The following is a 12,097-nucleotide window of genomic DNA, read 5'->3' on the forward strand; positions in this document are numbered from 1 at the left end:
ATGAAAAGGAAAGTCATATATGAAGAGCTCGGCTTTATTTCAAAACCAGTGTCCCTTTGGAAAGTCTGTATAAAATAATAATCACCTGCATTTTTTTTTTATAAATAACCACAAATGTGGATTCTCAACATTGCAGCAGCGGACTACAGTAGAGTTTCAGAGTGCAAAGGTCAAAAACCACAGCAGCCTGACCAAAAAACAACAACAACAAAAACCTCACTGCATCGGTATGGTGTCATGAATCATGTAAAAGAAAATACACACACACACACACACACACACACACACACACACACACACACACACACACACACACACACACACACTCCATACTCTGAATGGAGAGTAGATTCTTGCTTGGCTCCACCAGCAGGACCAGCAGCAGAGGCTTGACCACTGCTGCTCGGGCCAGCCTGTTATCCTGTGGGGCCAGTTGGACTGAGTGAGTGAGTGAGTGAGTGTGGAGAAGGAGGGGGGGGGGTGTGCCTGTACTTCCATGTTCCTTTTGATGCTTGGTAGTATTACAGTAAAATGAGTCCTCTGTCATTGGTTGAATAGTCTAGGGCTGTCTGGGGCCTCTCATGCCCAAAAGGAAGCCAAGCAGTTGCATCTCTGAACAGAGAAGGAGCGGAGGAGGGGTGTGAACTGATAACCTCCTTCTTTTTTAGTATGATGTAGTTGAATCATCTGTGAGTGTTTTTATAAATATATATATATAAAAAAAAACTGAGCTGAGTCCTGCCGGGCATGATAGTAAGTTAATGTGATTAGTGTCGTGCACACGGGTCTAGACTCCGAGTCCTCGCGGATTGCGGAGTCCATGTCTGGTTTTGCAGCAGTCCTCTCGCTCAGACTGCTCCTGCAGACGGCAGCCTGCTCTCCTCTCCTCTGCACTGGCGCTGTTTACTGGAAGCCCCCGCTCCGCGCTGCTTCCACCAAGTGTCTCAACACTGTGAGCGGGATCTTTTCCAGAGGCGAGCCGCTGAAACTTGCCCACTTCTTCGCAGCCTCCATTCAGAAAGAAAGCCCACAGGAGAGAGACAGAGAGCGGCGTCGGCAGCCAAAGTAAGCCGGGAGGAAGCGCTGTGATCTTCTCCCCCCCCAACCCCCGTCACCAGACAAGACACTAAAGCCCCACACTCTTTATCTACCACTCTATCTTTTTTTTAATTTTTTTTTGAAAAAAGAAAGAAAAAAAACTGATCTTTTTATTGAACTCCTCTGGTTGTCCTCCTTGTTTGCGGGAGTGAAGGCGAAACAAGACGAGCAGAGAGCCCGACTCTGAACTGAGCTGCTTACAGAGAAGGCTGCATGTGAGCTGTTGATGAGTTTGGACTTGAGAGCGCACAGCACAACAGCAGCAGCAGCAGCTCCACCACCACCACCACCAGCAGCAGCAGCACCTTGCTTTGCCATGGAAGTGTGCGGCGTCCGGTGCAGGGGAATGTACGGGCTGAGAGGGGGACCTGCCGCCTGATACCACCAGCCAGCCTCTGTCCCAGATAAGGGGAGCATGCCTCAGACCTGCAGACCCACTCTCTTCGCTGCAGAGGAGTTCCCATCAGACTGACATTTTTTATTATCATTATTTATTTTTTTAAACTACTCGCGTCTCCTCTGCACTGACAACATTTAAGCCTTGTTTGGCTTCACTGCTTTTCAAGAAAGGTAAGTGTACTTTTCTTCCTTTTCTGCACCACCACTTAAAAAAAAAAAAACCCGACCTCCTAGCTGCTCTCTACCAGTTGATGAGGAGTAGCCAGAGTAACTTTTTCTGGTTTTGCCTGGTCACTTCAGTTGTTTTTGGAACTTATTAAAAAAATAATGACCACCACTAAAGTCTTACAGTATATCATTGCTACTTTTTTATAAGCAAAAAAGGTTAGGCCTACATTTTTTTTTTTTTTATTTTTTACAAGCGAGACATGATTTGAGTAAGTCATTAAACGCAACACCTCCGTTTTTATAGTGATTTAAATAGTCCGACGGGTTAATTGAAAAGTGGTTAATGGAAACATAACCAGATGTGTGGATTGGTTTGTTGGGCTAGTTTGGCTGAATGGAAACTATTTAAAGAAATACACTGGAGAGGGCGCGTTTGCGTGAACCAGAACATGTAAGAGGGGGGAAAGCTGCATTTAAGTGGAATTTGTTGCTTTAAAGTTGAGGTTGGAGTTTGGTGGAGGTAGGCTCTTTTTAAATCTACTGATGGTGTTGTTGGTTTTCAATAGGGATTTATGCTGGAAGCTGTGACCTGAGAGGCGATGTCGGTGTAATTCTTGAGAGCATTCACAGACTAATCCATTATAATTGGGACTAGGGCTATTTGTCCAAAGAAAGAAAAGAAAAGAAAGAAGAAGAAAAAAGAAAACAGTAAAGCCTCGCCTACCAGTGTAATAATTAGTTTTGGCCACAGAGACATAGCCCATGATGCAATGGGACACAATCGTAAGGAAATGAACCAAGGGGAGGAATAATCATTCAAAAAAAAAAGAAAAGAAAGAAAGAAAAGAAAACATATGCAAGGTGAACTGGAGGTGGATATGACTGCTTGGACTTAACTCAAACGCAGTTGGCGCAGAGTGGCAGTAAAATTAGATCCTTTTTCTGCACATGTATTATTTAGGCCTACCGATTCTGAACGCGTCTTGTCAACCATGTGTTAAAGAGTAAAGGAGAGCAGAAACGCACACGCGGTGTGTGCCTCTCTTGGCCCCCGAGAAGCAACACAGCCGGTCAGCCGGTGATGCACAGCAAGCAGTCCTCAGTGATCGATCAGTGCTTTGGGGGATAAATTTAGCTCCATCCTTCACGTGCACCGTTGGATTTGTTGTTGTTGTTGGTGTGTGTGTGTTTTTCTTTTTTCTTTTTTTTGGTGGTGCGTCTGATCTCAAAAGAAGAGAAAGAGCTATGAATCCCTGCTTGGATCAGGGTCCATGAGTGTGTCTCTCTTGGTCTTTTAATGTCTCTGTAGAACACATTCATCATCCTGTGGAGGAAAATAAATCCTGTGAAATGTGACATTTGTGTAGGTTTTATAATTAAATATGCATTTAAATGAGCAGATACAGTAACCCAAGTTGAATAGGTAATGCTGCACCACTTTTCTGAGACTTCATCCTTGAGATGATGAAGTGGCTTCATCGCCCTCACCACAGTGACATTCAGTTAAATACAAAGGCAACTCAGTCGTGAATAAGTCTTGAGTCTTCAGGAATGTGTATGAAATAAGCTAATACACACTTTTTTTTTATCAGGCTTCAGGGGTTACACAGCTCCTTCAGTCCCCTTTTTATTGGGGAACTCTATTTTCACATGTTTGTGCATGCTAAACAAAATAATCTTTGAATTAATGCAAGTGCAAATTCCAGCTGTTTGGAAGGAACATATTAGCATATCAAAGTGGTCAGAGCCTTTGCACAATGGAAGGAGTCGTATTTTCTGCTACAGGTTTTTAGGTTGAGCCTGAAAAGGCTGGAGAATAAGTGTGTGAGCTGATAAAACTGAAAAGACTTGTGTATCTTCCCCTCATTCTCGTAAGTAGGTCTGTGTGACATCTTGTGTATAACATAATCTCGCTCGAATTTGTTTACGTGGTGATGGGGGAGAATGGCAGCTTTCACACAACAGAATAATTGTACAGTGATTCACAAAGAGCAAATATTGTAACACCGAGGAGGGGGTGGGGATGAGAAAAAAACACCTGGTACAAAGTGGAATACAAGAAACAATTATAAAATCTCACACAAGTTTTTCTGCTTGGGTTCTTCATTAAAACAAAAGCAAAACAGTTATTCCACCATTTGTCAGCGCCTTGGAAACAGGTGTATCTACACTCGATGGAGGTAATGCAAACTACTTGTGAGTGCGGATTTAAGAAGGAAACTGTCTTCTCAAATGTCTGGTTGCTTGATATCTTTAGCTCGAGCATGCCATTATGTGCATTTTATCTTTGAGCCCAGCCAGAGAGAGAGAGAGTACCTTTTTCAGTCTATAGCCTTGTTTCAGTGGAAGTGCGTCCGGTTTCAAAGAACTGCAGCTGCTCTTGATCTGCTAGAGCACCAGATTGCAGATCTCTTTGCTTCTGCGTTCATGTCGACTTTCGGATCAATACAGCCCAGCACACTTCTATGTGTTTTCTTTTTTTGTTTTTTTTTATGTGTGTGTAAGCGGGGGATGCACAGTGTGACATATCACTCGATTCTCAACTCTTTTAAATCACCCTCTTGCAGCACACGAGACTCTTAAGCCACTGAGTGTGAATTAGTGAGTGGGTGTGAACGCATTCCAATTTTTTGACATTACGGACTGTTGCTTCATTTTCTGCTGGGATGTTTTTCTTTATTTTTTATTTTGCCCCCATCCTCCTCCTCCTCCTCCTCCACCACCCCCCTTTGGAACAGCAGCTGAGGTTTTGCACCATGTATACGGATGTTTGACTGGTGCATTGAACAGATCATAACGCAGCTTTCATAGCCTCTGCAGATTTTAAAATTACGACAACAGGCCAGAAACTTCCACTCTGGCTTCATTTAGGTAATTTGTTATGGATTTAATTCAATTAGAGCTCACGCACGCTGACCAGTGGCAGCATTTGCTCACTTTGTATTTTTCGCTGTGCTGTCTCACAAGCGTGGGTATCAGCCTGTTGTCTTTGTGTGTGCTGCGACTGGCGCGTCCATATGACTAAATTAAAGGATGCATTGTGGCTGGATGGATTGCTTGTGCCCAGCGTTACACTGTAGGGACGTTGAGCTTTGGTCTGCAGTGAGCATCAAATTCGAGCTGATGTTCTGCATTTTTTTTTTCTAATTCACTAGCTCATAGTCTTTGATCGCTAACAGTGTATAAAGAACGAGGGGCGATTGCAAGTCGCATGCCTTACAAATGGTGATGATGTTAGCTGTGGTGAGGTTTCGAACGTGTCAGAAGTGGAGGATTGCAGGGAGTTAAAGCATTCAGATTTACATCCCGTTGCTTGTTTGGCACATAAATTGTGGGTTTGTGTTTTCAGATGCAATCTTTTCTGCTGCTAACCACCTACATGGAGCCATACTGTGCGGATAACTGCTCGCCATTAAAGCGAATAAACAAGGCTGTAAAAGAAAGCTATGGCAAATTTGATGCAATGTGCAGGCCTTTGGTGGGCCTGAATACCTCCCCTTTCATGACTGATTTTATTTTACGATTGGCAATCAGTAAAACGCTGTGCGCCAGTGTGTTCCCCTCCCTGCCATTTTGTGAAACATTTGTTTCCACTTGCCAAAGGCCTCTGGTGCAGCAGGGGATTCGGTATACCCCTGAAATGGCAGGTGAAACTTTCTGCTTGCCTAAATAATTTCCTAGCAGAACATTACACAGCAAGGACGCGAGCTGTCGAAAGTGAGGGTCAATTCAAACTCTGGTGACAAGGAGCAACATGGATATTAGCCGATGGCTCTCGTATAGCTCTCTGTGCTCCGGTTAAGTGGCAGCCTCCATGAGCTTATCTGGCATCTCTTGTTCATTGCTTCACTCACTCCGTGCACTGAAGGGTGTTTCAGAAGAAAAAAGGAAGTGCAAAGTGCAGAGGTGGGTCGTGAAAAGTCCCGTCCTCTGGTCATAAAATAACGTGTGCAACATATTGGCCTGCTTTCTGATCGTAGCCTCCGTATTTAACATCATGTTGAAAACACTACCTGGGTTTCAGATAAGATAAGCTGTGTGCTATTAGCGGTGTGTGTTCAGGTCACTCCCAAGACAAGTGCAGGAAATGTCTGCTAATAAATACGCCGGGCAGAAAGAAAGAAAGAAAGAAAGATGAAAAAACAACTTTACACACATTGATCAGCGTTGTGGGATTTTAAATGTCATTTGTTCAGATTATTATTTCACAGATTAAAATTAAAGCAGTTGTATGAGCAGCAGTTACTTTCTATTGGATAATTTGAGGATAATTAGAACATTGCAAATATATTTGTAATGATACAAAAGAGCTTAATTGTTTTCATAATTACATTTTAAACAAGATAGTTATTTCATTTGCTTTCATTCAATTAGTTACATTTATTCTTTTTTTTTTTAATTAAAGACTAACAATATAGACAGCACATACCCACACCCATACACACACACACACACACACATTCACCAACCCACCCACACACACACACACACACACACACACACACACACACACACACACACACACACACACACTAACCCTGTCTTATTCTTTGTGCTGTGTGAACAGGACTTGTCCTTATCTGTGCACAGCTGCAACACTATTTGGGAAAATATTCAATTTCTGTGTGACAGAGGAGAACCTGGGAGGCAAGGCTCTAAGCAAACAGCAGTTATTGCGGCTCTGCCATAGCAGCCGAGAGCAAGGCCTGGCTGGGAGAGAGGGGGGATCTGCGGACGTCTGCCAGGGGAAGGAGTAATGTCTCGGCTGGATTATAGGAGAGCGAAGCACATCCACACTTAAAAGCCCCTTTTCCAACAAGACAGGGCTGTTATTTAGGAATGGTGTTGGGTAAACATGCCTGAGCAATATATTTCCTCCGTATAGGCTGCTGTTGTCCTTGACGATTGTGACTCATTGCAAGTTTTTTTTTTTTTTTTTTTGCCTTTTTTCAAATTTTTGACAAAAATGTAATTTCCCGTTGGGCTGTGGGCGTTCTTCAGTATAGTCAGGCTGCAAAACTGGTAAGCAACATTTTTATATTGTTCAGATGGCAGGTGTTTTGTTTGTTTTTTTAAACTTTTTTTCGACTTTTGTATTGTTGTTATCGCTGCTGTAATTCAGATATATCTATTAAATCATACGAATGCCTTTTGTGTAGAGTAACGTATCCTTTAGGAACTTTTAACTGATGAATTAAAAACAGTAGCATAGCAACAATCCGCTGAAGCTTTATATATTAGAATAAAACAGTACATCTGAAAGTGTGTAAAAAAAAAAAAAGAGATATGCAAGTGCACTCTAAAACACTGTGTGCTGGCAAATTATCAGTCGAAATCCTTCTCATGAGCGGATCATATCTGATGTAATGTATATGTGCATCAGCACATATTTCCTCATATAAGATTATTTGGTTATCTGGGTTGGCTTATTTGCAAGACTGAGGGGCTTGATAAATGATATTTTATTGTACAGTATTTAGTTGGGAGAGTGTGGAAGCCTTGTTCCTGTAATGTAGTTGCCAAGTCAGATGGAGTTGAGCGTCTGGTCTGGGAGTTTCAGAGGAATATCACAGGCATGGTAAGTTGCTGAAAACTAAGCTAATCAACAAAATAATTGTCTGTTCAATTGCCACCATGCCAGAGACATCAAACACAGCCGAGGTTGAAAAAACAATCAAATTATCTCTTAATGATTGCTCACGCTGACAGATGAGCACTTGTGAGTTGGTTTTGTTTGGAGGCGACATATGTGAGGAAGAATGAAGTTTGCAGCAGTGGTTCACTCGAATTCTCGGTGCATTTTTTAGAATCTACAGATATCTCTCATCACCTGTAATGAAAACAATTTTAGCTTATGATGTGGTTTTTGGCATTGAAACAGAGAGAACTCTATTAGTCTATTAATTTTCTGCAGTGAATCATGAATCCTGCTGCTTTTATCCTCGCGGTGCCCTCCATGTGTGGTCCACAAAAAATGTTTCTGTTTCCTCTGCAGACTAAAGTTTGGCCCCTATGTCTGCTCTCTCTCTCTCTCTCTCCCTCCCTCCCTCCCTCCCTCCCTCTCTCTGTCTTTCTCTCTCCCTCTCCCTTTCTCCCTCTCTCCCCCCTCTCTCTTTCTCTTTCTTTCTCTCTGCGTAGATAATGTCTCTGCAAATGATTTAACCGCCCTCGTTGAGGCTCCTTCCAGTAATTGAACAAGCAGAGACTGGGTGCTTTACAGGAAAACAACAGTCATGTTATCTCAGATCTCCACCACTCGTGAGATTCAACAACAAAAAAAACCCAACTCTACCTTGGATTGGACTTTCCGGACTACTTCGAGCGTCTGAATTCAAGAAAGAAACCAGGTTTGCTTTCTCTCCGAGACAAGAAAAAAAAAGTCATGGCAAAATGGGTGCCATTAATTTCCTGTTGGCGCAATTTATTGAAAGTGTCGCTTGATTGGAATGCATGTATTGCGTGATCCACCTGGGGGTAAAGTGCAGCCTTGGGTGGTGCTTGGTTGACTTAAGAAGCATGCGCGTTAGAGGGAGGCTCGGTAATAATTAATCAGAAATGTGTTTTGACAAAGTAAGAATGCTTGTAGCAATGCGTGGTTCAAATTTTGTGCTATTTATTGAATTATATTGCATTGAAATTATAGGAAAATTACAGATAAACAAACAATTTGAATGGATTAGTTATATTTTATTGTTATCTTTATTAATATTATTATTACGCTTTCAACAGACAAACCTTGTGGTGTGAAAATACTATTTAAACCTTAATATTTTGGTGTGATTGCTTCAGGTTGGAATTTGTTTTGTTTTTTTGCCTGAGCAGAGGGAGCTTTGATTGTGTTGCTGTGGAGTAGAATTGACCTTATGTGTCAGAATGAGGTTTTTCTACGCCTTGTTTCATACAGAGCACTCTTAGACTGAAATGGCCTTAGGAGGAGTTGTTCTTGACAGAGATGCATTGTTTCAGGCAGCCAATAAACCACTGCACTGAGTGGCTACATCTGTGAACCTCATCTTGACTACAGTGTGGGGCTAGCAACAACACGGCAACTGTCACAGCTGCACCTGCTGCTGTCTCAGTACAGAGCCTCCCTCTCTGTTGCCCATAGAGCCGCATCACTCTTTTCTCTCCGTGACAAGCCAGAGGCAATGGTCTCTGGTTTGGGTCAACTGGAGAGAAGCTTCTTGGGAAAACATTTGAAAACAGAGGACAAAATGTCACTCCCAAAAAGAGTTGTTGAAATAAAATTTCTGCCCTCAGGGCCAGGATTTGGCTCCGTTGGAGCTTGGGTATAAAATTCCCATCTGTAAAACATAGTAGGGTTGAAGAGTGCTGGCTTAGTAAAACCTGACCACCACTTGAGTCTCCATTCTTCAGCGCATTTGTCCAGCTACAGTAACATTGTGGGGTATGATATGACAGCATGTTGTCTCCCCATAATATTGTGAATGATGAATACAGATAAATGGAGCTGACTCTTGTGCGCACTCTCTCTCTCTCTCTCTCTCTCTCACACACACACACACACACACACACACACACACACACACACACACACACACACACACTTACGCCCTGCTTGTGTATTGAGGCCATTCAGAAGATGATCTGATCAGCTAAGAAGAGATTCAGGAGCATTAAAGGCTTTTAAATCTCATATGTACTCATATTTGCTATGCTGCTGTTAAAAGTCACAGAGCAAGCATCTAGTATTGGAGTAACATAACCAAACCTCCATTTGTGCACACACTTTATTTGGTTGACTGAATACCTGAAAGAGAAAACAAGAAGCAAGAAATATATTGCAGAAAATGACTGTTGGATCAATTGTACATCATAACACAGCCATCATGCTGTCTCAGAAAAAGATTATTGGAGGGGAACAATGCCGAGAGGATTTTCAGCCAGGAGAAGTGATGCAACATGTCCACTTTCCTGCTTTCCTGCCAAATTGAATGTAGGAGTGTGAAAAGCAATGCAGGGACATGAGGAGTGGGTCTGACGTGAATGCAGATAGTGTGGGATTAACGTAGGGGAAGATTGAGCGACAGTGGCCGGTGACTTCTCTTTACAGCTTTGCTTGTACAGCTGTGCCAGGCCTGGCATTCACTGCTGCCTGTTGGATCCAACTCCTCCTCCACTGCTGGGGAGGGGGGAGACTCGGGGGTTAGGTAATGAACATCTTAAATACTGCAGATAAATTGAGCCCCAGAATATGTGTGTGTGTGTGTGTGTAGATTATTCATGTATTTATAGTGAAAACTGGAATGCTTAATATTGACACCTCGGTGTGTGTCTCTGTACGATTTGATCTCTCTGGCAGCTTGCACAGGAAAAAGACATATACAAGCTGCCCCAATCATTCATCATGCCTCCTTCTAAATGAGGTGTGAGGCGTCTCTGCTGGTGTGAATTCTGCTATAAATCACACGTTACCCTGACTGCTTTAACTATTAGACTGACCTGTTTGTCCAATTCAGCTCCTCAGCTCCCAGCACTGGTTTTAGTAATTAAGACGAGTGTGACAACTGCAGCCTCTATACTTCACACCTGGTATGTTATCACTGCAAGTGAGATGTGGAGGAGCAAGAAGGAATAGAATTAGCTACAAACCGACAGTCATGCAGAGCAGGCTACTTTATAGATTTGCTTAAATCAGGAAAGCACATATATGGATAACATATGCAGCATCGACAGCTGGTTCAGAGCTAATATCAAGACGGATTTTATTTTTAATCGCCGCTATAAGACATTCAATATTATTCCTGGGTCGCTGTCCTGTGAAGACTACGTGTCACTAAACCATCAGCTTAAAGGAAAAACATTTGTATATAGCTTTAGAATGATGAGTTCTTTTCATCTAATGGGTTTTTAATAGTTTATTTAGTTTAAGTAGTGCAACTTTTTTTTCAGTCGATAAAGGAGCATTTTGAGCCTTCAGTCTATCTGGAAAAAATGTAATCATCAAATTAAGTGACATGTGGTTTTCTTTGGAAAGCAAAAAGAGAGAAAGGGTGTTTTTTTCCCTCTCTGATTGTCAAACTACCCTTAAAAATAATTGCAGTTGCGCAATCAGCGCCGTTAAAATAGAACTAATCAACTACACGGCTAACGCAATTTTCATAGTGAAGAAGTACAATTGTAATTTGGTTTTAATGTTTAAAAAATCCTTTTTATTTTACAGGCTGTTTTATGTGGCTGACTGACCACATAAAATCAGTCAGTAAGTCTGAAATGACTTTCTGGACATAGGTGACACGATTATTCACTGGCTAATTAATGATAATTGCATAAAAGCCAACATCGGCACGAAAATTAAAACTTTTTTTATAAAATCTCAATCCCTACAATAAACCTCTGTTTATGCTTTTAGGAGAAAGGGGAGTGTCAAAGCGATCACATGTTTTTGTCATTATGTTTCACCCAGTGATAAAGTCAAAGCAAGGTTGAATAATGACCAGACAAAACGGCTCTGAGCAAGCTGCACAAATTCTCAAGTACTGCATCTGTGCCAGGCAACGCGTGTTTCATTTTTAGCTTCAGCACCAGCAGCTGAACCAGTGTGATGAGTGCTATTCTGTGGTAGTTGATGGAAATGGGGGGAAAAGGCAGTGTAAAGAGGACAGTCAAATGGGAGAGGGGGGGGCAGAAACGGGTGCATTTTTTTTTTTTTTTTTTTTGTCGTTGCAAAAAGTGGAGCCAGTAGCATTTCTGTCATTCATCAGCCTGAGCTGATTACCAGTGAGTCTGGAGTGAGCTGACAGGATGCGGCTCCTGCAGCCATTACCATCAGAAATAGGTCCAGCAGGCCCAGGGGTAGGCGAGGAGCTGCAGCTCCAAGAGGCCGAGACCTGCCTAAAGGATGGAAAAGTTTGCTGAGCTTTGTCCGATAACATCTCACTGAGTACGGAGGTGGGGCAGTATATTTTGTTTAGATATTTAGCATAGCTTTAAAAGTTCTGCCTGTGATGAACCCTAGGAACTTTTGCTCTTGTAAACGGCATCGCTGAAATGTAGCTACGGGACAGTGAAGCCGAAAAGTGAGCAAGAGATGGTGAATGTTTGCAGACATTTGCAACACCTACTCACTTTTACTGCAAGGGCCAACAAAAAAAAACAAATACTTTTACTCTCTCACCTTAAAAGGCTTGTGGCTTACTGTGTATACTTGAAGCAGTGTAGTAAAGGGGAGGGAGGGGGTGGGGGGGTGCAGACATTACTGGAGGACAGAATAAAAATATTCTGAAGTCACTGCCACAAGACGCTCTCGGCTGCATACTTGGTATTTAAACTTTAACAGAAGTTAAACATTTTGCGCCAAGACAGAAAAGTGTAATGAAGCTTTCATAACTTGATTCATTCAACTGGAGCATGAGGAAATAGCCCCAAACAATAGTCCTAATTGACGCTGTAGATATTTTGGTGTACAGGA

The 12,097-nt window shown here is 42.3% G+C and overlaps 1 protein-coding gene across 34 annotated transcripts in view; it reads left to right on the forward strand.

Annotated features, from left to right (window-relative positions):
* adgrl2a (adhesion G protein-coupled receptor L2a) overlaps positions 1 to 12,097 on the forward strand; it is a 197,003-nt gene that overhangs the window by 101,101 nt on the left and 83,805 nt on the right. For 30 of the 34 annotated variants that reach the window (XM_085774503.1, XM_085774475.1, XM_085774480.1 and 27 more), the window contains exon 1: positions 891 to 1,668. The exons of 2 other annotated variants lie outside the window; for them this stretch is intronic. The gene's annotated coding sequence lies outside the window, so the exon portion shown is untranslated. Of the gene's footprint in view, positions 1 to 890; positions 1,669 to 7,803; positions 8,013 to 12,097 lie in introns of those variants that run through there. 2 more of the 34 variants (XM_085774473.1, XM_085774488.1) reach the window with 1 other exon arrangement.

This window comes from Trachurus japonicus, chromosome 4 (assembly GCF_045865225.1).
Source record: "Trachurus japonicus isolate A0001 chromosome 4, Traja_1.0".
Taxonomy (NCBI): Eukaryota; Metazoa; Chordata; class Actinopteri; order Carangiformes; family Carangidae; genus Trachurus; species Trachurus japonicus.